General features: G+C 45.3%; 1 protein-coding gene across 3 annotated transcripts in view; it reads right to left on the reverse strand.

Moving 5' to 3' along the window:
* LOC130258400 (contactin-4) overlaps window positions 1-26448 on the reverse strand; it is a 259140-nt gene that overhangs the window by 214206 nt on the left and 18486 nt on the right. For 2 of the 3 annotated variants that reach the window (XM_056501727.1, XM_056501725.1), the window contains exon 2: window positions 11969-12013. The gene's annotated coding sequence lies outside the window, so the exon portion shown is untranslated. Of the gene's footprint in view, window positions 1-11968; window positions 12014-16309; window positions 16437-26448 lie in introns of all 3 variants that reach the window. The other variant, XM_056501726.1, reaches the window with a different exon arrangement.

The following is a 26448-nucleotide window of genomic DNA, read 5'->3' on the forward strand; positions in this document are numbered from 1 at the left end:
AGAGTGTCCTGCCCTGTCACCAAGCTGCTCAGGTTAGCTCTGCTGGGAGGCTGGCTCGTTCCAGGAATAGAAATTAATTAATCAGTGTATTTTCCACCCCCGTGCCAGGAAAAACATCCCTGATTAAAACACCACGCTCGAGTTTTCGCAATCACCGCCGACACCGCTATTGATTAAATGGAAGCTTTGTGAGCACTTACTCATTCTAGAGGTGGATTTATTTCCTTCTTCTCAAGCTCCTTTGTTTTAATTAAAGGGTGTATTCTCGACACACTATTATTAGACATTGAGAACAGCTCTGTAAGCCTAAACTATCTTTTGGATAAAAAGAGTGCTCACAAACGATGGAAGCGTTAATTCCCCAGCTGAAATCAGACTGGAAACAGCATGCCTTGGAGGCAGCCACTGAAACTGGTGAGGAAGCTCCAAATCCACCTACAACTCTGCTACCAGAGAGAAAAAAATATGCTTCAAATACGAGGAGTTGGGGGATCCCAAATAAATCCCACTGAGAGTGCAAAGCTGTCAGTCTTTGCATCTTGTTTGGTTGATATTAAATGGAAATAAAGAAAGGTCCCAGTCTCCATTAGCAGTCATCCTCTTGGTACACTCAGATTCCATGTTACCCATTCCATATTCCACAGGATAGGACAGCACACTTGCCCCTGCACCTTTTCACATCTCACTGCTTTCTTTTCTCTCTTTATGGAGACAAATGTTCCCCAATTCCTTTTGAAAATACAAGATATTAATCCTCACACATTCCATTATAAGGAAATCATGCTAAATTAGCCCAATAATTACAAATTGTGAATTATCCAGGCATGTCTGATAGATGAGAGCTTGAAACGCTCTTGACCTTAAATATTTCACATATTTCTCAGTATTTTGCTTACAGCACAATTTCATGGAATCCTCTGGGAAGAAGATTCCTATAAATGTACATTCTTGAGTTATTTTGCAATTTTTTAACTTAGCAAAACCACACAACTCTTCTCAAGATGTCTAGAACATTTTCAAGCCTCCTTGTGCATAAATTAGTGGTGCTGCATAAGGCAGCTCTAATTTATGCACTCACCACGGACCCAATTAGTTCCCCTGTACCAGAATGCCAAACAGATTTCCTTAATAAAGCAGAACAGATCACATCTAATATTTCTATAGAACACCGAGCTTTGACTCTGTCACTTTGTGTCACCAACTCCAGATTTTGAGAAAGGAATTCTGAATCAGCAGGGACACTTCCACTGTCCCAGGCTGCTCCAGCCTGGCCTTGGGCACTGCCAGGATCCAGGGGCAGCCACAGCTGCTCTGGGAATTCCATCCCAGCCCAAAGCATTTCTTCCCAAAATCCAGTTTAAGCCTCTCCCACATGGTGAGGCTCTGAGATCTCTCCCTCCTCCTGCCCAGAGCAGGCAGGAGGTGATAACCTGGCATCAGAGAGCTGTCAGCAACTCAATATCTTGATTATTCTCTTGTTAATGTTTAAATCCCTGCCAGCCCAGCTGGTTTCATTCCCTGGGAAGGGCTGAGCCATGCCTGACCACTCACAAGCTGAGGCTCCACCAAGGGACCCAACAGTGACGTGGTGAACTGGGAGAAAAACCAACCCAGAAGTGCAGCTGACATTTGTGCCTTTGATATTTCTCACTCATGTTGGGAAGCAGAAACCCTGCCAGACATCTCCATACTCTGGTGATTCTGCTTCAGCCCCTCTCTCTGCATTTACATCCTGCTTGAGGCATCTCCCATGTACTTATTTTGTCAAGTTTTGGCTGCCTCAGGTGTGAGAGCATCACAGAAAGCACCAGGGACCACGGTGGTCAGATCCTGGGAAGGTTCAGCTGGGCTCAGGTTTGCACAGTTAAATCTCAACCAAAATATTGACATAAAGCAGTGCTGTGTAGATAACCAAGATCAGTGTAAACCAGCTTTTGTCTGTGAAGTGGACCATAAACTGATAAAGAAATCAAGTGAAATGGGGAACTGCTTCTCTGCATCCTCTGTGAGGAGAGTAATTTCAGATACTGCTGTCCCACAGGAAATATGTTCACAGGGGCTGTGAGCAAAGCCATGGCTGATGCACAGTGGCAGGATGAAGTGCACTAAGTCACTTCACATGACAAGCAAATAATTTTTCACCTTTCAGGCATTTATTTTAAGCAGATTAATCAAAATGAGCCATTTTGATTTTCATGGACACATACATTAGTTTAACTCCTTTACTGAATAACCTCTATTCAAGACTTAATAATAAGTTAAATTCATATAAACATTTTACAGCAGAATTACCAAAAAAAAAAAAAAAAAAAAAAAAAAATCACATTATTTTTATAGCTCTAATGAGAGCCCTGTACCACCAGAAGTGATGTAAAATGATCCACCTGCAGTAGACCTGATCCAGTGAGTGCTCACATTTCCCATTCCACAAACCCCTTCCAGCCCCAAACGATGCAAAATCCTGGATAAAATCCACACATATTTTTGTCAGGTGTGTTTTGATTTAAGTGTACATCTCTGCAATGAAGTTTGGCAATCTTTAAGCAGAGGGCAGTATTACATCAGGAAATGGTTATTAAAGTTACCTGCTGCACAGCATGGGAGATTACAGTGCTGTAATTGAACAGACATATTCCAGGTAACTGATTTTATGGATATATAAAGTTTCAGAAACTACAGCCATATTCAATTATGACAGAAGATTATAGACAGGAGAGCACTGCAGCCTCCTCCTACACTTTGCTAAGAATAAAAAAAACCCTTGTTTTACTTTGACCAAGTGCCTGTAATCCCAGAGGGTTCACCCTTCTCTCCTCAAATCAGCAGTTCATGAAATATAAATACACCAGCTACTCATTTATCCTCTGGATCCACAAGTTCTGCCATCCCTCCTGGCCCTGGCGAGCCTCTAACAGGAATAACTCCTCTGAGCATCCTTTGATGCTCTGGTCCTTTTGGCTCCTGCCATCCCCAGTCCTGCTGCCCCTCTTAATGGCAAAGCCAGAGCTGAAAGCTCAGCCAGGAGATAAAATTCCCCAGCTCAGCCTCAGAACTTTCCCTCCTGCTCTGACATTTGTGTAACATTCAGAGGCCTCTTGCTCACACAGAGATGTTCCTCTCCACCAGCCAAGCACTTCAGATGGGAAGAATTATCTATTCCTCACTGACATCTTCCACTAAATGGAACATTTAATTAATTTGGTCCTAGGCCAGTCTGATCTCTTTTGCTCGCATGAAGACGAACACGACTTGTAACTCCCTGGCACCGTTTCTTCTGCTCCTCCTCCCCCTCAAAAGGAACTTTAGTTGTTTACAGAATAGATACAAGAAAATCCAAGCTGGTACAGTGACACATCATTAGTTAAAAATACACCACAGCATAAAGAGCTTTAGTGGCGAGAGCGCATCGGAATGCAGAATTACACAAAAATGGCTTGGGAAGGAAAATGAAAGTCATCTGCAAAGTGCTGATTCTTCCCTGCTACAGGCTGGAACAGAACAAAAAGACTGCAGGCACTTTGTGCTACTGCAGAAAGCCAACTTTAGTGCAAGTAACCAAGTTGAAAATGTGGCATAAAGGGTTATAAAAATACTTGAAATGCGTTACCATCTCTAAAATGCAGATGGTAAACAGAGGGTGTGAGGAGAGGGGGAAAGGTCTCAAAAGCAAACCCAAAGTGCAGGTCCCTGGCCAGGGCCAGCATAAGGAGCAAAGACAATCTGGGATTTGCAGCAAGTTACAGGAAGCACTGAGGACAGAGCTGGAAGTGCAGCAGGGCTGAGAGCAGCTGCTGAGAGATTCCTGTGCAAAGCCCAAAGCCAGCGAGCCCCACAGGGAGCTGGGACTGCACACAGAGCACAGCACAGGCAGCCAGGCTGAGCTCAGGCTGAGCCCAGCTCAAATCCACTGCAAAGCCCAGAGCTGAGAGGTCTCATGACTGACAAACATCTCAGGCTGGTGGTGATGCTGCCTCACAGCCCCGAGCTGCTGGGGGCTCAGACAGAGCCCAGGTTCACTCCTCAGAACAGAAATAAGGGCAGAGACCCTCTGAAATAAACCACTTACACCTTGGTGTGAAATAGAGCTCAGACTAAGGGAATTAACTGAAAGCCAGCAGTGAAATGTCAGCAGGTACGAGCAGCTGTACAGCACCTGCAGAAAGGTTTGGCTGGGAGGGACCTTAAATCCCATCCAGTGTCACCCTGCCATGGCAGGGACACTTCCACTGCCCCAGGCTGCTCCAGCCCCAATGTCCAACCTGGACACTGCCAGGGAACAGGGACAGCCACATCCTCTGTGCCAGGGTCTCACCATCCTCACAAAGAAGAATTTCTCTCTAATTGACCAATCTTCCACCCCCTGACATGGGAGTGAGGCAGTCCCAAGCACACTCAAGGCATTTGGGATGCTGGAGAGCTGAAGATCAGACAGTTTAAGACCTCGATGCATAAAAAGAAATGATGAACAATACATTCCTGCAGCTGTATCAAAAGATTTAACAATATGAGACTGTCAACAGTGGGGGCTCACAACCCACTGCAGCTTCAGTGCTGCCAAAGAAGTCACCAAGAAAAAGTGAGAGATGCTCCAGTGACATTTTAAAGGGGGGGAAAAAAACAAAAGGTAGCTCTAATCATCATCCCCTGACGAGGTGTTTTAATTCTAGGATAACAGACTGTGGCAGAACCTAAATAAAAACAAAGAAAATCAGGACACATCTGTTCAGAATGAAAACGGGTTTTTTTCCCCGTCTGCTTCCTGTGGAAGAAAAAAGACTTCAAGGGCTGTGCTGAAGATAAGATCTCCTGTATCAAAGCTGGTGATACAGTAGAATTGTGATAATTCTTGTGGAATGAGAGGAAGGAAGATTAAGAGGAAAATGAGGAAATAGGGGATCTTTGAACTGCTTTGAAGTAGGGCACCAAAAAGCTGATCCAAATTCCCATTAACTTCAGCAGTGCATGAAATGCAGTTTACTGCCTGCATGGCTCCACGGTCTGGAAATTCCAATAGTGGGCAGTTAAACTCTGGAAAGACACGGATTACAGGCAGGGACAAGCAGCACACCCTGCATGCTCACAGCTGGCAGGGAGTCAGCAACAAAAAGGAAAACACAGATCTAATAGGAACAGGGACACGGGGAGGAACTGATGGCCAGGAGCTGCTGGGTGTGAAGAGGAAGGAAAATAGTGGCTGTGAGACTGAAGTGATAACTCCTGAAAGATTCAGAAGTGATGAGAAAAGAGCAGAAGGAATTACAGACTGGAGACAAAGAGTGAGTCAGATTCCTTCTCTGTGCCACATGGTGTATTGGGGACAGCTGCCACTCAATAACTCCTAAAATAACTTTTACTAGAAAACTTTGAGCAGGGCACTTGCACTACTTCACCTCTACAGATCCCTTCCAAATTCAGTAAGAACCATCAGAATTTGCAACATGGTACAGGCAGATTAATCATTTAGAGAGAGCACTAAGAGAAATCAAACAAAATTTGTATTTCTAAGTAAGGACAAAAATTATGTTCTCAAAATGGTATAAACAGGAACAATGATCAATATGAAAGAATTAAACAAACTTGGTTTTTTTCTCAATAAAGAAAACTACAATCCTGAGAAATTAAGATGCAAAATTCAAAGAAAAAAGTTCAAAATTGACCCTAAGGAATATTTCTCCTCCCTTCAGTTGGCAGATGAAGCAATGAATCCATTTGCCAAACACTTCCAGGGGGGCAAGGGATGCAAATTTTCACCCAAGACCAACACAAAGACAGAGAAACCAGGGAAACATCTCTTGAGTGACACACACTCCAACACCTTTACACAGCTGTAATATTTTTATTGATCATTAAAAGGGTGACAAAAACAGTTGTAGCAAAGATTAGACTGAATATTTTAAACTGCAAAGGAAAGGTTAATGATCCACATGATAGATTTCCTGAAGAACCTTTGTTTCTGAGTGGTTTATTTTGAGGCATCAGATCTTTTAAAAAGGAGGAGTAAATCCAAGTGTGCCACAGTGAACCATGAGGCAGCACAAGGGGTTTCATCCAGACATTGCTTTAGTTTGGGTTTTCCTAATTTTTAGCCACATTTCTCAGTATCTCAATCCCAGACTGGTTTGGAAGGAACTTTAAATCTCATCCAGTTCCACCCCTGACACATTCCACTATCCCAGGCTGTCCAACCTGGCCTTGAATCTGAGCAAAGAACTTAATGCCACTGGTGCAGCATCAAACCTGGCAGCAATAATTCCATGTGCCACAATTCCAGCACCAACCCAGACTTTGGTGGTTGCCAATTTAGCATTTTTTGTTTTGCCTTAGGAGGATGTGGGTTAAAAGGGGCACGAGAGATGCACAGCCAGTACACCTCATTTCCATCTGTAAAGTAAATGTTTAATATTCCAGGAGTTGGAAATTAATTTCCTAAATGTTAATTGATGCCATTTCAAATCGCTGAGGGCACATTGAAGGCATTTCAAATGATTAACACAAGGTTTGATAGCAAAGAAGCCATTTCAGTAATGGTCAGAGCCACAGCCATTCCTCCTGTCCCACCTGCAGCAAGAAACACTCACTGAAAACCAAGTGAAATTCAAGGGAATTTCACCTGACTGAGATCCAACCATGTCCAAGCTGAGTTTGTGTCCCTCAGCTGAGAGCAGAGCTGCTTTTGGGGAGTTTTGGGCTTTTTTTGAGTTTGCACCATGGACATCACAGATGATGGCATGGAGGCTGTTCAAGCCACTCAGCCCCTCATCAGCACATCCTTAAATAACTAAAATGATGAAATCATCCAAATACCTGAAAGAAAAAACAATCATAACCCCCTCAACTGATCTGCAGCCCCACAGGTGCTCCTCTCCCAGCCTGTGGATAAACTGCAGCTCCCACCCCAGATAATCCATCAACAAGTGTCAGTGCCTGAAGAGTGAGCAGCAATCCAGACTCTGAGGTGTGCTGGGGAAAACTCATCAGTCTGGCAGCAAATGGGGACTCTGACTGCAGCTCTGCCTCTCCAGCATTTTTCAGGAGCTCCACACTCACTTCAGCACCCCTGAGGCAGCAGCCACCAGATCTGGGATGAGGGATGCTCCATCTCCAGCTGCAAATCCTACTGTGATTTTAATTGAATTCCAGCAGCCATTTTATTTTTTTTTCCCAGAGCCTCTCCACTCTCTATTTCCTCCTTGCTCCCAGTGATTCAGCAGTTTATTCTCACTACACTAATCCCTCCATAAGACAGCTTCTCATCCCTTTCAGGCAGTGCTCATGACAGCAGCTACCCATAGTGCTGGTGTTTGGGGCTCTCTTTTTTTATTAAGTAGGAATTTATCTCAGACATGCTTTGGCTTTCAGGCTCCACCACTTTTCCAGCCATAAGAACTGTACTGGTCCATTCTCTCAGATCAGCTGATGAGAGTGTTGCAGGAATTAAAAAAAAAAAAGAAGAATGGAAACCTGGAGCTCAGAGGATCAGAAACAGGCAGTGACTCCTGGAACCTCAAGCAGCTGTGAAATGCTCTTCAGAATATCTGGGAAATAGGTGTCTGCTATTTACAGGGAGTTCCACAGAACTGCCAGCTGGCTGTTTGAGTTACTCACCTGAAAGGTGCAGAAATTCAGTTAATAGGAGCAAAAAAGTAACAGGGAAAACAAATTGCCAGCACCCACCTGTGCCAGAAGTCCCAGCAGCTCCTATCATCCAATAACACCTTGGAACCCAGGCTGACACTTCTTGACCCAGCTATTTAGGCAGAGGCTTAAAGCTCAGCCTGGTGACTCTTTATTCAAGTAATGAGCAGTTTAAAAACACCATAATTGCTTCTGACCATAATCATCCAACAGCCATGAGCTGTTTATCTCAGAAAAATTAATCCTCAAAGGGTGACCCTCATGTCCACAGCGTGTTCTCAGTCATGGAGAGTGATTGATAAGTTATTCCAAGCCAGTCCACAGAAACCCTGGTAGTGGCATTTTATCATCAAAGCTCCTTTGCCCTTAATCAAAGGCTAATTCAACATGAAATCCTTAAATATGGGCTGCACCACAAGATAAAGTTAGCAACCTTGAAAGGGCTGGGAAATGGCAATTTGCACACACAAACACAGGATTGAGAGCTCCCATCATAACCTGCCTCATCAATCACGAGCTGCAGGCTCTAACAGGACTATTGCCAGAGTATATTAAACTTCACAACGTCTTAACCTTCCTGTAAGGCCACAACAATCTCTTCTGTAACATCAAACAAGTGCAGAAGGGCAGACTTGCTCTGTGCCAAAGTATGCCTTGTGTCAGATTGCAGAATTAACAGCCCTGCTGCCTTCCCAGACATTCCTTGGTCATTTCAGCCCCATATTCCCACTCAGGGAGCACAGACAACACATCTCACACATATTCTGAGAGAAAATACTCTGGAATGAGGCACATCCCTTGTGCTACCTCCTGGTAATTACCTGTTCTTCCAAAATCTCTTGGCAAAGAAAAGAGCTGGCCAGGCACCTGTGGCTGAACACAACTTTATCCTAAATTTTGTTCAGGTATTTACCAAGATCTTGGGGTGAAAAGTCAAGTCATGAGGACACAGAGTTTGTAAAAAAACCCACCAAACCCAAATACTCCAAATCTCAAGCAAAATGCAGACTCTGCAATAATTAATTAAAATCAGGGTTCTATCAAAAAGCTGCCAGCTCATTCTGCTGCAAAGTCAGGATGTTCCCTCCCAGCTCCTCTCTAAAAAACACAACTGAATCCACCATGAAGTGGCAGTTTGGGTGATCCAGTTTATCAAATTACTTTCTAATTTTAATTCTGGGGGTTTTTTGGGTGGCACAAGGAGCACACGTGATAAAGGGAGAAGGAAGCAGCCAAGGCAAGGGATGGCAGAGAGGCAGGAGAAGGGAATCAGGCTAGAAGTGGGAAATAATAAAGAGGCAGAGAAAGGACAGAGCAGATTTCCAGAGGATTGGGAAAAGAGAGGGAGGACACAGTGGCAGACACTGAGGAGCCAGGGAAGCACAGCTGGGACCCTGGGGAGCAGAAGGATGCCTGGAGATCACAGCCAGCCCTTGTCTTTGAAGGGGGATCTAAAAAGCTGCCTGGTGGAGGCAGCTCAGTGTCCATCCCAGTAATCCTCCCACACTGACCCAGCACTCCCACCCGGAATGGGGGACAGAGCCAAGAGCTGCCAGACACAAACAGACACACACCAGGCAAAGGGGAAGCTGCCAGTGAACAAACCCAGTCCCAATCTTGCCAAACCATGCCCTAAAACCAGCTCCTTTCCAGACTCTATCTCCTTTTCCAGGGCTCTTACCCAGCACATTCCATTTTAGGACATTTCTCCAGCACAACTGTGCATTGTCTGCTGGTAATAATCCTAATTAAAATTACACTCTCTAAGCCTGGTTGTGGAATACAAAGCACAGATGCTACAAACTCTAAGAGGACTGCTGGCCTGTCACTGTTTTAATTAGCCTGACAGGTAATCAAGCAGAATTTTGTAATTATACCACTACAACACACAAATGTTTCCTTTCAAATCCCTGCTTCTGGAGTCACTTTGGGCAGCCACAGCCAGTTTTGAGCCACAAGACCAGAAGCAAAGCCCAGACTTGGCTTCCTCAGGGCCTGGCTTTGACTCAGCAAAGTCCCACATGCTGCTGAGGAACGTGAGACACAAACTCCTGCCTCCCCCAGAGATGAAATATATATAAAAGCTGAATCTGCAGTCCCCAAAAATGCCACTTTGTCAAGTACAGCAGAGTGTGTCACCACTTCTCCCTAAAACACACTCTGTGCTTGCTCTTGGAGAGCCCCACGCTGGATCCCAAGGCTCGCTGCCACCAGGGCAGATTCTGGGCACACAAAGTTCATTTTTTTGGGATAACTCAGCACCACTCAATGGGTGACACTGCTGTTCCCACCCCCCACACGTCCCAGGATCCCAATTCTGCCTCGTGGTGCCATTCCCAGGCTCAACACCCCACAGGGCACCCCTGGCATTTACTGGCTCACATTCACCAAGTGCCTCCCACAACAGATTTATTTCAAATATCCCTTTGCTCCCAATGCCACTGATGCCTTTGGGATTATCTGAAAACAGACAGAATTAAGGGAATAAAAAGCTGTTCTATTTATTGAAGAACCATTAGGTACATTTAGGGAAGACAAACTCCCCCAGGGGCTGCACCCAAAATGGGTGATGGGTTTTCACACTTTTATAAGTTCGGTCCATTTGCATTTTGGGGTTAATCTCCCAATTACAGCTGCAGCTAATGAAGTCATTTACCCCAAGTTTGCTCCCCCAGCTCACTGCTGTTCCCATCTCTGGGCCTGAGGCAGTGAGGTGTCCTTGATTCCAGCCTGGAGAGGAATTGCTGTGTCTGCCCAGAATGGGAGAGCAGCAGCCAGCACTGAATATGGAGTTTGGAGTTACACACTAAAGAACTGCAGGATTACAAATACATGAAAATATAAAAGCTGAAATGCTAAGGCATCACCAGAATGAAGGCATTTAACCCAAATTCCAGTCACATCCTCACTAATGAGGAGTGTTTACCCAGGAGTTCAAGGCTCTGTAAACAGAAAGCAATTTCCATCCTCCTGTCTGGGGTGGTGTCAGCATTTGCAAACCATTACCAGCGTGCCCAGAACTGTCTGCTCCAGTCCTCCACACTTCCTATCAAACTGGCATTTAAGGATTTGGAATGCAGAACACAAGGCTGCAGCCTAAAAATAATATCCTGAGATTTGATCCTGCACTTCTTATTCAGGCTCAATTAATCAAGGTTGCCCAACTCTTCAGAAGTACTTTTCATCAGCAGATTGAAAACATTTCCCACATGAAATGGGGATCAGCCTCTCCTTTCTACTGTGGGGAACCTGAAAATGAGATTTCACCTGAGAAGGAGCTCTGAGGCTAATTTAGGAGTACTGTCCAAAGGGATGAGGAGTCCATTATTCAAAGTTATCTTTTATATTAAGAAATAAGCTTTTCCTTTCAGGCCACTAGAAAGACTAGAAAGTGATCTATCACAGGATTTATCATGCTCTCTTTGAAAACCTCACACCAAGACAGCACATTCCAAAAGAGCCAGGCTGAATGAGAACATTTACTTGATCTCCATCTTCAGTTTTCATTGTGAACACCACCCAGGACCAAGGAAAAACTCCCAAGAATTAAGAAATTCAATATTTTTGTCAGCAGCCATCTGTAATCTCTGAACAGATACAGTAATAACATCTAAAACTAAGACAACATTTATTTTTCAAATAATTGCAGGCTCTGAAAACATCTTGTTCTTTCTTTGGAAACAACATAATTCAGACTTAAAAGCATGCTGGAAAAAAACCCCTCAAGATAATTTCAGGTTCTATAGAACAAAACCCACCACTCCACTAACAAGATTGATTCCCTTTGACATTCAAACTGAGAGGCCATTAAGAAAATTTGAGTTTCAGGAACACCACAGGTTTTTTTGACTAATTCAATTGCAGAGTCAAACATGCAATGATTAATTAAACACCAATTTTGAAAATCTCTTGACAAGAACAATAATAGCCTAACCAGAAAAAAAAAAAATCACCCTGAAACATTATTGATAACAAGATATCAATATCCTTCTGAAAATGATTCATTCTATAACTTCCATACATTCTGTTAAATAGATATAATTTACAATTTTCCATTTACAATAATAGCTGAAGGCAAACTGTTCCACATTTTCCATAAACCTTCCAATGTAAAATTGCATAAATGCAACATGCACACCCCTAAGAACTTAAATGCAGGTTTATATATTCTTTTAAAAAGGAAATCAAAACCCCCTGTCAGAGCACAGAGAAACTCCAGGGCAAATTCTTTAAAGCACAAACACAAAGGAGATTGTGACATTCAATGCAATGATATTAAGAATAAAGAGAAATTAACACCAACACATCAGAATTAGGATTAAAGAACTGTTACCTTCTCCAGTGCATGATATGTAGCCTTCAGTCAAATTTCCAATACCTGAAAGAAGAAATTCAAATGGAATGTTGGTTATACTGATAATTTAAGACTCTAAATTAATCTTTGTTATTGTTAATTTGTTTTGCAGAGAAAGATTGTCTTGGATTATTTTTATTTGCTGTTTTCAAAGTGCCACCAGACAGCAGTAACCTGGTCAGATCCTTTTCCACTGCCTGATTCAGTTCCCTCCATCCATGAGTCTCTTGTCCAAAACCCCCAGACCTGCACACAGCCCTGGCCTTCAACCTTTCCCCCTGGGATGATTTTCCCCCCTCTGACTTCACCTAAAAGCTGAATCTCTTCCACTGATAACTCAGTGCAGCTCTCAGCTGACAACAAACCAACCTCAATCCCACAGAACAGGCTGAGCAGAGCCATTTCCCATTAGATCATCCAAACCACATGCTAATAAAATTTGAAGAAATAGGAAAAAAACCAGGAAACTTATGCAATGCACGCTCTAAACCTAGAGCTTCACATGTTTGGTAGCTGGGTATGGGTCACACAGAGAACATATGGCAAATGGAGATGATGTTTATGAAACTAGAATTCAGTGGGCACCAGAAATGCAGCAGAAGTGATAGAATATAAGGAAATATAAGCTTTTTTTTTTTTTTTGCACTATCAACACATCTCAGATAGGGGAGGCAGAAAAAGAAGCCTGACATTTTGCCTGGAGATAAGCTCCCATTCCCTGGGTTGCAGCTTGAATTCCAATTTGCTGTGAGGAAGTCACAACCAGAGGACGCCCCTGCTCCTGTAATGGGGCTGCCACTGAAGCCCCTGAAAACTAGATATTGAGAAGAAATTTCTCCCTGTGAGGGTGGGGAGGGGCTGGGAGGGGATTCCCAGAGCAGCTGTGGCTGCCCCTGCATCCCTGGAAATGCCCAAGGCCAAGTTGGACATTGGGGCTGGAGCAGCTGGGACAGTGGGAGGTGTCCCTGCATGGCAGGGGTGGCACTGGGTGGGATTTAAAATCCCTTCCAACCTTTCTGGGATTCTATGGCTCTAAAAATCTGCTACACCCCATTCTAGGCTACCTCTGGTAGCCCAAAGGGATATTTTGCCTTTGTTTATCATGGATGCACCACTCCCACCCATCAGCAGCTTCTAGGCAGGACTGTCTCCCAGACTGAGAGCTCCACTCGTGGCCCACATGGATTCACTGGGGAGAAGAGCCCCCTCCCAGCTCAGGAGAGCAGCCCCAGGTCTGGGAAAGCTTTTCCAAGAGGAGCAGGCTGGAGGCAGGCAGAGCAGATGGAGCCCACCAAAGTGAGCACAGCGCTGGGGGAAATATTTGACATTCCGAGCTGCACTAATTAGACATGGAGAAGAAACGAAAGGTTTCGTACCAATCAAAATATTACTCTGTTTACTGTAACTGTTCAAATCATCACTTCACTCAGGGAAAGTTTGGGAGAACAACTTGCTCAAGTTGAGCGAGGCTCCAACACCAACGTCGCTGTATTTTTAGGCACTTACATGAAAACAAAGAGGAAAAATCCTGCAGCTTGGACTGAGCCAAGCCTGCTCTCCTCAGCACAAACAGAACTGGAGCCCTCGTGGCTCCCAGGCAGGAGCAGGGCACAGGGGTGGCTCAGAGCTCCTGGCACACCCAGCCTGCAGAGCTGTGCTCACCACGCTTTGTTCTCCACCCCTGTGCAGCACCAAGCAGGGGTGGCTGCTTTTGGAACTTATGTGGGAGATTCTGGATGAAATCTGAGTTTCTCTTCCCTCCCAGTTACTACAAAGCTCATTGCTGCTTTCTCCTGCTCACGTTGGGTGGGCACTCCAACCTCATCAGCACTTTGGATGCTTCAGCATTTTGGGGTAGAAGGAGCAGGTGACTGGCTGAAAAACCTCTGCATTCTGATTCTGATCAAGCCAGCAGCATGTATCCACTCAAATCCCCCAGAAATTGCAGGTTCCAGCAACAGCAACACTTTTATGGACAATTTCTTGAAACACTCTGCCTTGGCAGAGAGATGTTGACTCAAACTAGGGAGGAGGCACATTCAGAATATTCTGTTTTCAGCACAGGATTTCATCCCACAGGAATGGCAAGACACTCTTGATAAACCTGCAGATTTGGTGCTTGGGTGGTGAGTGCTCAGAGGGCTTTTCCCACCTTTAAAATTCTGTGTTGGAGATGGTGATTAAATTAATTGTACATTATCCTCACCAGCAGCACTGAACCTGAACTTCCAGGCTGGAAAACCTAAAGCTTTTAAATTATATTCCCCCCAAACATCAGCAGTGCCCAAACAATTTTGCTAAATAATAAAGAATCCTCCCCTAGCCTGGAGGGTTTGGCCACAGCTTCCCAAGAATTCAAACCCACACCTTCATCCCAAACCTGGAATAGGTCTGAGGGGCACAGACACTGTGGGAGACAGCACACTAAAATCTGAATTTAGCAGGTTCAGTATTTTCTGCATCCCTTGTCAACAGAAGGCTTTGAAAAAAAAGCTTCAGAACACGGAGAGGAAGTTTTCTCCAAAGGAAAAGGCAACAACACTCTTTTAGTGCAGCTCCCCAGTCACCACTGCAGTCGTTCTTGAAGCTGTAACTTCCAAAAAAACCTGAGAAGAAACTCGGTTTTGTGCAAGCCTCATTTCATGTAAAGGAACAGCACATCCTTCAAGAGGGGAAAAAAAACGACTTAAGGAGAGAAAATAAAAATAGAGCGGATTCATTTCACAGTAATACTGTGTATTTGCACAGAAAAATTCCACTTTTTCTGTGGAGGCAGCTCTTTGGGAGCTGGCAAGAGGGAGCCCTGATGAGCCTGGAGCAGTGCTGATAGCAGAAATCCATCCCTTCACCCGAGTTTATATTGACACAAACAAATGCAGACAGGGCTGGGAGCAGCATTCCCACAGAAACCCGAGCTGCATTTCCCACCTGGAAGGTTTTCAGTGCAATTTTCAGGTCCTGCCATTCCTGCTGCACTCTCCTCTCAGCACCTGGAGGTGCAGCAGGGAAGGGGGATGATGTTTCCTGGGGAGGGACGTCAAGCCTGGCCCAGGACAGGGACATTGCTGAGCATCAGGCTGGGATTCCTCCACCCAAAATTCTCCCTTGGTCACTCCAAGCACACAACAAAACTCATTTGCTGATTATTTTTACTGTCTCTGGCTGTGTTGTGGGTTTAGGTTAATGAATCAGCCTCCTCTGGCAGTGTTTGCATTGCCTGCCAAACCATAGACTTGTCCTCTCTCTCAAATTCAGCTTTTAACCAAGATGAAATTATGAGATTTTTGCATCTCTGCTTCACTCAGGAGCCTTCAGACTGCAGATCTGTCTTTATCTCAACTCCCTGAACCCTATAAAAACCTTTTCCTGCTCCTGTTTTCTAATCTGAACCTCCAAACCTTCCACACAATATTCCAATTTAGGCTAAAGGAACATGAGAACCACAATCCTGTGGGCTCATTAATAAATGCTATTAAATAATCAAGTGCATCTGAACCTGCTCTTGCTTATCTTCATTTCCAGCAGCCCTCAGGAGGAAAGCTGCTGTGTTGCCATCCCTATTCCTGCTCCAACAGGACATTCCTCACACAAAGTCCATGCCCACCCAGCTCTGCTGCATCTCAAAACAAAGCCAGAGCATGAGAACTCTGAATTTTCACTCTCCAGCCACAGCCCAGCCCTTCCCCAGCACCCCTGGTGCTCCTGCTCACCAATTCCAGCAGTGGATTGATTGTGGGAGCTGAAAGGAACAGACAGAGTTTTCTGGAGCTGAAATCTAAATCCCATGTGCAGAAGCATTTCCTGTGCATTTAAACACTGTTTAGTGAGTCAGCCAAAATCATTCTGCAAGTGTCATCTATCTCCTGAAGGAAGGACTCCAGCAGTCTAATCCCAGCACAGCTCTCCCAGGGACTGAGGGCTTTAACTTCCAAGCAAAATGCTGCCACAATAGAGATCTCATGTGATTTATTCTAACCAAAAAAAAGTATTTCAAACTCTTATTTGGTCTCGTCAAGTGGGGATGAGCGTTACAAATTTATATTGGATTTTCAGGTTTTACAGTTCCATTTGTTCTTTGTCATTTGCTTCACAAATGAAAAGAACGCTGAGATTCCTCTGACAATCTCTCCAAACAATTGTGGTGTCTATATTTATTATTAATATGCAGCCATGCAGGTCAAAGGGATTCACCAGCTGATTCCTAAATTGAACTTGTAAGGTGCATAACCCTTAAAATTGTCTCTACTACTTAAAGTAGGTTTTCCTGCTCCATAAAAAAAAAAAAACAGAACTTTTACTGACTGCAAAGAGGAAAAGCACCTGTTGGAAGGACGTTCTCCCAAAGCTGTTCTCACATAGAGATTCAGGTGGAGAGTCCAAATATCAGGAAAGACCCAGGACAACTCCAGGACTGCACTCAGAGGATGATGTGCTCATCACCTTCCTACTAGAAATGCAAAGCAATGACAAATTAAAAGGTTTGCATTGTCTGAGCGATGCCTCTGTCTCTCCAAAGTGCTGATGAGGAAATCCTCCTCTCATTTGCACAGAGCCCATCAACTTCCCCGAGGTCACTGCAGCTGAGCTGGTCAGGCTCTGGTGACACAAAGGGACAACTCTGATACTGTCACATTTTGGGCTTGTGGCTTTTCCCAGTATAAAACATCTTCATTTCATTCTCCAGGCAGAAGAAGGAGTGGGTTGTACCAGCTCCTCTTAAGGAAACAACCACACTTTATACACCATAAATTGCAGTTTACAATCCCAGCTCTGGTGAGGTGGCAGTGTGGCAGCTCTAAAGCTGTGCAGGACCAAGTTCTCTCCCTGTCCTCAGGGAGCTGAGCCTGGGTGAGCTCCCCAAGCCACCAGCCCATGCCCTGGGACAATCCCACCACAGCTGGACAAAACCCAATGGGATCTCCTAAAACTTCTGCATTTCTGCACTTTCTGTTGGGCCAAAGCCTGTCCCAGCTGCTGGCACAGAGCAGGAGAGTCCAATGTCATCTTATGAACTCAAACCTGCTCCCCTCCATCCCTTGCTCCCATCACTTCATTGTATTCAGTGTTTTCTTGCTGGGATTGCAGTGCCAGGAGCAAGAACTGTGAGTGATCAGAAATCTCTCCAATCACAAAGCACCAAACAGGAAAGGTCACTGATTAAAAAAAAAAAAAAAAAAAAACAAATCAGGCACTGAGTAATTAATTACACAGCACATCATAATTAGCAGCCCTGACAGCTCATTTCCCAGGTTTTACCACTGGGTTTTTAGCTGAGGTGACAATTAGGGGCTTATTTGCCAAGCTAAGGTTTGTACTCACAGTCCCCTGATTGCTGTAAACGAGGGCTTTAACTATTGACTGCTAATAAAACATTTCCAACTTTTAGCAAAATTATCTCCCAGCACTCAGTGAGATTTTTATGACCTTCTGTGGTGAGGAATCATCTTGTGCAGGGAGATAAAATGGATGTACGCCCACAGCCTCTCCTCGCTGGAGCTGCAGCTCCATCACCATTAAATTGTTTGTTTTGCTTCTTCTTAATTTGTTCCTTGTCCTTGCAAACCCGAAGACATTTCAGATCGCCCACATCCTCCCTCAGCACCATGTTCTCCAAAAAAAACAAGGTCTACTGCCTCCCAAGTTGGTTTCTTTGGAGGATTGCTGAGAAGTTGCACAAGTAGGTCAGGCAGGGGGCTGAGGGGTTTGAATTGTGAATTTTCCTGTGGCCACATCAGCCAAAAAAAAAAACAACAAAACAAAACAAAACAAAACAAAACAAAACAAAAAAAAAAATTCCAATTTCCTGGTGATGCCCCCCATTCTTTCATGTGGAAAGAGCAACAGGATGAGTAAGAGATGGAACTTGGTGCTGCTCTGTTCCACCAGCATGGATCAAAGTTGGATGGGCAGAGATGTGACAACACCAAAAAATGAAAATCAAAGCTGGAGTAAAGTCCCAAAGATTTGCAGGTTCTCAATAAAACTGGGAGGTTTGGGGTGGGAGGTGCAGGGCCAGGTGAGCCTGCTCACCCCACAGTGCCTCAACACAAGCAGCGTTTTCCTTTTCAGATTTTATCTTTTTTTTAACCCATCATCTTGGGGGAATTGTTGCATTCCCATTTATGAATGCTCTGAAAAGCAGCAGAGCCACATCAACTCTGCTCCTGCTCTGGATAAAGCCAGGAGAGGAAATGTCCCACTTGGACACCCAGTGGATATAAAAAAAAAACCTCTAACTTGAGAATAAACTCTTTTTACAATTCTGAATTTTAACTAAACAGAACTGCTGCACTGTCAATTTTAAAGACATTTATTTAGCAAGTCCTGGATGCCCCTAAGGAAACCTGGAAAAAAGCCACCTTGGCATTAAGAGCCAGCTGGAAAAAGGTGGTAAAAATCCAGGATTTGGAAAGCAGGAAAATCATACATGAACTACCAAAAAAAAAAAAAAAAAAAAAAAAAAAAAAAAAAAAAAAATCAATATTTTTACCTTATTCAGCTGCTGTAAGCAGTGAGCACAAAGGAAAGCAAATAAGTGTAATAAAATTGACTCAGCATCAGCAAAAGTCTCCCAAAACCTTCCCAAAAGCAGGAGAATGTCAGTAGGGCACAATAACACAATAACTTTCCCCTCCCTGTAAAAAGCATCCAGGATTTCTTGGGCACAGCAATTCCATCCCTAGTCAGCAATCCATGCTGGGAAACTGTGTCTCAGTCAAACACTTCCAGAGAATTCATAAAATCCCCCCAAATATTGAAAAATCAGCAATAAAATACAACCTTTTCTAAGGTAAATCCCTTCTGAATTATGGCTTATAAAGGAAGTCATTGATACATCCAAAAATCTCATTATTTAGGAGTAACAGACAGCAACTAAAGGTGAGCTCTAGCCCAAAACCCACAAAGAAGAACAAAATCCAGAAAGGATTTTTTTTTTTCTCTATTTTTTGATCTTCCTTGTGGACAACACTTTTGTTACATCTAAATAAATCTTAAAAAAAAAACCTAAAATGGCTTTAGGTCTGAATCTCTATTACTGCAACAAAGCTGGCTAGAAATTGTCCAAGAGAAAAAAAAAAAAAACCAGGGCAGTTGAATCTATTTATACAAATGTCTTAAGGAGAATGAAGATTCATAAAAGCCTTATTTTTTTCAGGAAAAGCAAAAACACTTGTAAAAATCAAGTCAGTTTTGCTTTTTCCTTTTCAAAATTAAAAAGTTTGAGGATTCAGCAAATAAATACTTTTTTTTTTCTTTTCTTTTTTTTTTTTTTTTTCCCTAGGATTTTGGGATCTTTTAACCAGTTCTACTAAAAAAAAAAAAAAAAAAAAAAAAAAAAAGGCATTTAATTTAAAATCCCCATCAGGTGTCAAATCTCCTCACTTTGTGACCATTTCCTGCCTATTTAATGAACAAACCCCAGATTTCCCCTGCAGGCTGTTTGCACTTCTGTACAAAACTCTGCTAACTTGAGTTTGATCACTTCTGTACCACGTCAAGGATGTTGCTCAATCTCAGAGGCAGAGCAGCTCATGATTTAGGCTGGGTCATCTTTTGGGAAAAGCTCCTGGCTGCTCTTCCCCAGAGCTCTGAGCAATCATCAACTCACAGAAAAATGGCCCAAGTGTCTAAAAGAATTTGCTGTTTAAGACAGATAAACTTCTCCTTTTTCTTTTCAGTGTTCTTTTCACAGTCTTAATAAAATGTACAGAAATAGAAATGTAAAAATTTAACTATAATACATAAGTAGATAGAATAGAATGGAAGGAATTAACCTGTAGATGCCACAGAAATGAACAACACACAAAGCAAAAGCTCCAGAGTAAAACACTGTAAAGCTGCATGGCATGAGGTAAATTTTCTTTTTGTGCAGCTTCTCCAGCCGAGCAATGGAAAACACCTGATTGTGATTTTGTAGCTTGAGCAGGAGTTAACTAAAATATCCTGCAAGGTTCTGACCAGCTTTAAAACTCAGCTGACCACTGTGGGCTGCTCATGGTTTGCAAATAAATCCTAAAGCAGCTCCCACTGAGCCAGACCCAGCTCCAAGATGGTTCTCAATACAAAATAAATTTATTATTTCCAATCACAAGAAAACCAGGAGATATTAGACATTAGACATTATTTTCTGGGAGCAGCAGCACCCAAAGGTGCTCCACAGAAGCCCCATTTCCAAAAAAGCAAAGTATTATCTACACAACAGCACCAGTTTTACCAAGGGAGATAAAGCACAGGAGGTGTTGGGCAGGGAAAATAAAGTTCTGTGAGAGCTCACCAGAGCCACAAACAAACACAGAGCCTGACCCAGCCCTAATCCTCAGCATGATGCTCCCTTCAAGCAAAATCCTCACCCCACCACCTTCCCCAGCTCCCTAAAGACCCCCAGCACTCCAGGAGAGCTCCCCCTGACTCACCAAGGCTGGGACAGGCGCTGGGAGCTCCTTCTGCTCTGCCCAGCAGGGTTTGGGGTTTTCCACCCTCTGTAAGGAGCTCCTGCCCTGCCCCAGGTGAGGCTCGTCTCACCCAGCCCTGCCCAGCTGCACCTCGTTCCTGCCACGGCCCCGGCTGGCAGCGCTGGCAGGGAGATGCTCCACCAGGAAAAGGAGTGGAAAGGCGGCTGTGAGTCCCACTGGTGGCTCGGGTGGGGCAGGAGAGGATTGTCCACAAATCTGACAGTGCCTGCCTGGGGCTCTTCTGCTGGATGCAGGAGCAGCAGTGAGCAGTGAAAAGATGCTCTTGTTAAATCAGGGAGAGAATCCTCTTCAGCTCAGGGGTCTCAGCTGAAGCAAAGCCAAGCCCAGCAGCTCCAGCCCAACAGGAGACAGAGACTATCCCATGAGAGCCCCTTGGTGCTTCTCAGAATCCCAAATGTTCTCCCAGATCAGAGAGCCCCAAATGCCAATGAAGTGGCCTTGAGCCAGCAGCAGCATGGGGCATCTCCCTTCTCTGATGCCCTTTTTCCAAAAAACAGAGGCCAGGCAGAATTAGGGGAATAAAAATCTGTTCTATTTATTGAAGGGCCTTCAGGTCATGGGTATTCACACTTTTATAGGTTTAGTTCAGTTCCATATTGGGGGTTAATCTGCCAATTACAGCTGCAGCTAAGGAAGTCATTTACCCCAAGTTTGCTCCCCCAGCTCACTGCTGTTCCCATCTCTGGGCCTGAGGCAGTGAGGTGTCCTTGATTCCAGCCTGGAGAGGAATTGTTGTGTCTGCCCAGAATGGGAGAGCAGCAGCCAGCACTGAATATGGAGTTTGGGGTAACACTAAAGAACTGCAGGATTACAAATATATGGAAATATGCAAGTTAAAACCCTAAAGCATCATCTCCATCACAGCATTCCCCATTGAGGACAGAACCCCTCAGCTGGAAATCAGCTCCTCTGCAATGCTAACACAGAAAACACTGCATTTCTCTCAAATGAACAAGCTCTGGAGGCTGAGAAGTGGCTGTGGCTGTGAAGCTGAGCCTAAGAGGGGTGATGGAGGGCTGAGGGTGGCAGCAAGGGGAATAAAATCATCATCACTGGCGCTGGACATGAAAGCCCCCATTGCCCTTGATGGCATTCATAAAGCACACCCCACATTCATAAACCACATTCATAAAGCAGGAATTACTGCGAAGGGGAAATGTTTTGTGCTGGAGATGCTCCTCGGGGAGCGTTCATCCGTGCCAGGCACGGAGGTCACCAGCTCACCAGGATTTATCCTCCACACACCCGGCCCTGCCACAAATCCCCTTCTCCAGCCGGGGCAGGGCAGGAATGGGAGGCAGAGAAAAGATTTTTAAATGGAAAAAGGAATTTAACCAAACGCATCACAGCTTTGCCCAGACAATTTTGGCCAGGCAAACTGCTAGACACATCCAAAAGGAGGAAAAGTCAATAGATTTGCTGTCAAAAGACCGCAATTATTTTAACTGCGCATAAATGCGGCCCTTTCTCGGCTATAAATAACCCTCCGAATTACGTGCTAATTACTCACAATCAAATCTCAGCGCAAATACAGCGCCGCACGAAGATAATCAGATATTTCTTTGTACAATGTAAATTAATTGATAAGGGGAGGTTTACAATTGCAAATTAGAGCGATTACACTGGGAATGCTGCATTGGCTGGGAGTTAATCCCTGAGTTTTCCCTCCATGTCCTTGGGTAAAATGTTGTGTTACAGGTGGCACTGGGTGACACAGGCAGGTGACATGTCCTGAGTCAGCACATTCCTTTGCTGTAAGATCCGATTATTATATGTAATATATGTATTGCATTGTATATAATATATACTACATTATATTTTATTATATATAATGTATGTATTTATATGTAATATAAATATATATATATGTAATATATTATTATAGGTAATATCCGATTGTAATGATTATAATTATATAATAATATTATATATTATTATATATAAATATGATAATATTATAATATTATAAAATTATAATTCACATCCTGGAACGCTGTGCCCGCTGCTGGCAATAGGACACTTAGTTCTTGTTGCATTTGGGCAGTGGGAAAGGATGTAACAACAAACTTCTCTGTGCAATGCAGAAGCAAAAAGCTCTTTATTTAAAGAAGCGCTACACTTCTCTAGAGTAGTGGTAGAAATGATTCCACTGGTCCGAGAGAGATGACACCCCTGGTTGCAGTTCACACATCCAGCAGGTGAATAATCATTATAATGCTTTTCTCTTATTCTTGAGCAGCGTAAAAAATCCAAGCTGGTTCCCAGCAGTGTCCAACCAGTTCTGATTAGCTCTGGGGAGAGGCATCTCCTGATGTCCCCTCTGATTTTGGATTTTGCCTGCCCTTAGCTCCATCCCCGCTCCGGCTATCAGCAGAAATTGGCTGCAATTTTACCCCTCCCAAATCCCGGGATTTTCTGGTTATTTGGCCAACACGCAGAAGGCAAATGCACCATCTCTTCATGAAACAGCGGCGGTGGATCGCCGATTGCTGGGCTGTGTTTGTCCTTCCCGGAGGTTGTGCGAGCCGGGGCTGTCTGTGCCATCCGAACGAAAGGATGTTCGCTGATTTTCCATTGACTCCTCTCGCAGGCTGAAGGTGTTTCTCATTACTTTCTGATAATACGGCGAGGACAGCAATTTAGCAGCGCTGACCTTGTAATGATGTTTATTTCTTCTCGCTGAGGATGGGTTTTATTACTCGCTCTGTGCTGTTGGGCTGATTTGGGATAGACGTGCCGCAGCTCCCAGGCTCGGCTTTGTGGTCACTAATCCGCACTCAAGGCTCGGTTTTAGCCCTGCTGTCACCACTGATGAGGGGGAAATTCGGCTTAAATGCACCTGACCTAAAAGCCAAAACTCCTGCAGATAATTAACACTTAATTAATGCCAAATTAGGCAGGTATGTGGTGGTACAATGCAGGAAGAGAGCAGCAACCTGTCCTGTCATACAATCCCTCAGAACATCGTGGCCAAAAAAACCATTTACAACAAAAATCTGCAAGCCTTGAGATTGATTTATTTTTTTTCTTTCTGCTTTATGACCCTTTCTTTTTCATTCTATAATTAAACTTTTCAAACTTCATCCTGCAAATGGCAAGAAATGTAGTCGAAGTGGAAGGAGAAAGGACACCATGCTGTGGCTACAGAAATAATGAATTCCTCCTAGGGTTGTTAAGGCATGTACTGATTAAAACTACAACTGCACCGTGCAAAAAGAGGCCAATTTTGTAGCCTAAATGGCTAATTTTTTATTATTTCCTCGACAAAGGTAAAAAAATGGTGCCGGAAGAAACTGAAGTCTTAATTGTTTCTGAGGTTTTTACACCCCACAATGACACACGAATGCTTCACAGATTTGAAACACGAAGAGATCCAAAGGAAAGTGCTCAAAGACTGGACAATCTGGATTTATGTCTCTCTTAAGCAGCGCTGACATGAGATCTTTAGGATTTTCAGGGTGTTCAGAGACTGAATTTCAAGCAGAATGGTAATTTTGTGAGTATTTTTTTCCCTGCTGGGAGCCACAATGGTGCAGGATTATCGTGGCCTCACATAACATGCCATTTTGGTAGGAGAAAAGTTGTTATTTCAAACTTAAAACCGTGTCACTCTTGGTTTTGTTTTGGTTTTTTTTTTGCTTTTTTTTTTTTTTTGTCAGTAATTTATAAATCCAAACCAAACGTTCCAATAGCTTTAAAAATCAGTGGAAGGTGTCCCTGCCCATGCCACTGGATGGGATTTAACCCAACCCAACCCATTCCACTCCCACAGTGCTGTCCTTGTGCAGTTTGTTAAACCCAGGGAGGGACCTGAGTGCACAAGACAGGGCCACTCAGCTGGAAATCTCTATTAATATTACATTTTTTTTGCCGTGCCTGGGACCTGCAGGTGGCTCAGCTGGGGTTAAACAGGTGAGATGAGCCATGGCTCGTTGGAGGAATGACTGCACCAATTGATGGGGAGCTCCTGCTGCAGCCAGGTGACATCCCTGCTTCAGCCAGGTGACACTCCTGCTGCAGCCAGGTGACACTCCTGCTGCAGCCAGTGACATTCCTGCTGCAGCCAGGTGACACTCCTGCTGCAGCCAGTGACATCCCTGCTGCAGCCAGGTGACATTCCTGCTGCAGCCAGGTGACATCCCTGCTGCAGCCAGTGACATTCCTGCTGCAGCCAGTGACACTCCTGCTGCAGCCAGTGACATCCCTGCTGCAGCCAGTGACATCCCTGCTGCAGCCAGGTGACATTCCTGCTGCAGCCAGTGACATTCCTGCTGCAGCCAGGTGACATCCCTGCTGCAGCCAGGTGACACTCCTGCTGCAGCCAGGTGACATTTCTGCTGCAGCCAGTGACATCCCTGCTGCAGCCAGGTGACATTCCTGCTGCAGCCAGTGACATCCCTGCTGCAGCCAGGTGACATTCCTGCTGCAGCCAGTGACATCCCTGCTGCAGCCAGGTGACATTCCTGCTGCAGCCAGTGACATCCCTGCTGCAGCCAGTGACATTCCTGCTGCAGCCAGTGACATCCCTGCTGCAGCCAGGTGACACTCCTGCTGCAGCCAGGTGACATTCCTGCTGCAGCCAGGTGACACTCCTGCTGCAGCCAGTGACATCCCTGCTGCAGCCAGTGACATTCCTGCTGCAGCCAGGTGACATTCCTGCTGCAGCCAGTGACATCCCTGCTGCAGCCAGGTGACACTCCTGCTGCAGCCAGGTGACATCCCTGCTGCAGCCAGGTGACATTCCTGCTGCAGCCAGGTGACACTCCTGCTGCAGCCAGGTGACATTCCTGCTGCAGCCAGTGACACTCCTGCTGCAGCCAGGTGACACTCCTGCTGCAGCCAGTGACATTCCTGCTGCAGCCAGGTGACACTCCTGCTGCAGCCAGTGACACTCCTGCTGCAGCCAGGTGACACTCCTGCTGCAGCCAGTGACATTCCTGCTGCAGCCAGGTGACATTCCTGCTGCAGCCAGTGACATCCCTGCTGCAGCCATTGACATTCCTGCTGCAGCCAGGTGACATCCCTGCTGCAGCCAGTGACACTCCTGCTGCAGCCAGGTGACATTCCTGCTGCAGCCAGTGACATTCCTGCTGCAGCCAGTGACACCCCTGCTGCAGCCAGGTGACATCCCTGCTGCAGCCAGGTGACATTCCTGCTGCAGCCAGTGACATCCCTGCTGCAGCCAGTGACACCCCTGCTGCAGCCAGGTGACATCCCTGCTGCAGCCAGGTGACACTCCTGCTGCAGCCAGGTGACATTCCTGCTGCAGCCAGTGACATCCCTGCTGCAGCCAGTGACATCCCTGCTGCAGCCAGTGACATTCCTGCTGCAGCCAGTGACATCCCTGCTGCATCCAGGTGACATCCCTGCTGCAGCCAGTGACATTCCTGCTGCTGGCATCAAGCAAAGGTCCCTGCAGACAGCGACAGGAGCCTTTCAGATCTCAGCCAGCAACACAGCAGGCAGCGCCCTGCAGCCCTGCCAGGGACAGGGGGACCAGAGGGGACCAGAGGGGACCCTGCCACCCATCTGGGACACAGCGTGGGGAGTGGGGAGAGCTGAGTGCAGGGACAGGGGCTGAGGGCAGAGCATGGCAGCTCTGGGACAGGGACAGGGCTCTGAGAGGGGACAGGGCTTTGGGACAGGGACAGAGATCTGGGACAGGGAGAGAGCTCTGGGACAGGGACAGAGAGAGCTCTGGGACTGGGGACAGAGCTCTGGGACAGGGGACAGAGATCTGGGACAGGGAGAGAGCTCTGGGACAGGGACAGAGAGAGCTCTGGGACAGGGGACAGAGATCTGGGACAGGGAGAGAGCTCTGGGACAGGGACAGAGAGAGCTCTGGGACTGGGGACAGGGACAGAGAGAGCTCTGGGACAGGGGACAGAGCTCTGGGACAGGGGACAGAGATCTGGGACAGGGAGAGAGCTCTGGGACAGGGACAGAGAAAGCTCTGGGACAGGGGACAGGGACAGAGAGAGCTCT

Source organism: Oenanthe melanoleuca, chromosome 12 (assembly GCF_029582105.1).
Source record: "Oenanthe melanoleuca isolate GR-GAL-2019-014 chromosome 12, OMel1.0, whole genome shotgun sequence".
Classification (NCBI taxonomy): domain Eukaryota; kingdom Metazoa; phylum Chordata; class Aves; order Passeriformes; family Muscicapidae; genus Oenanthe; species Oenanthe melanoleuca.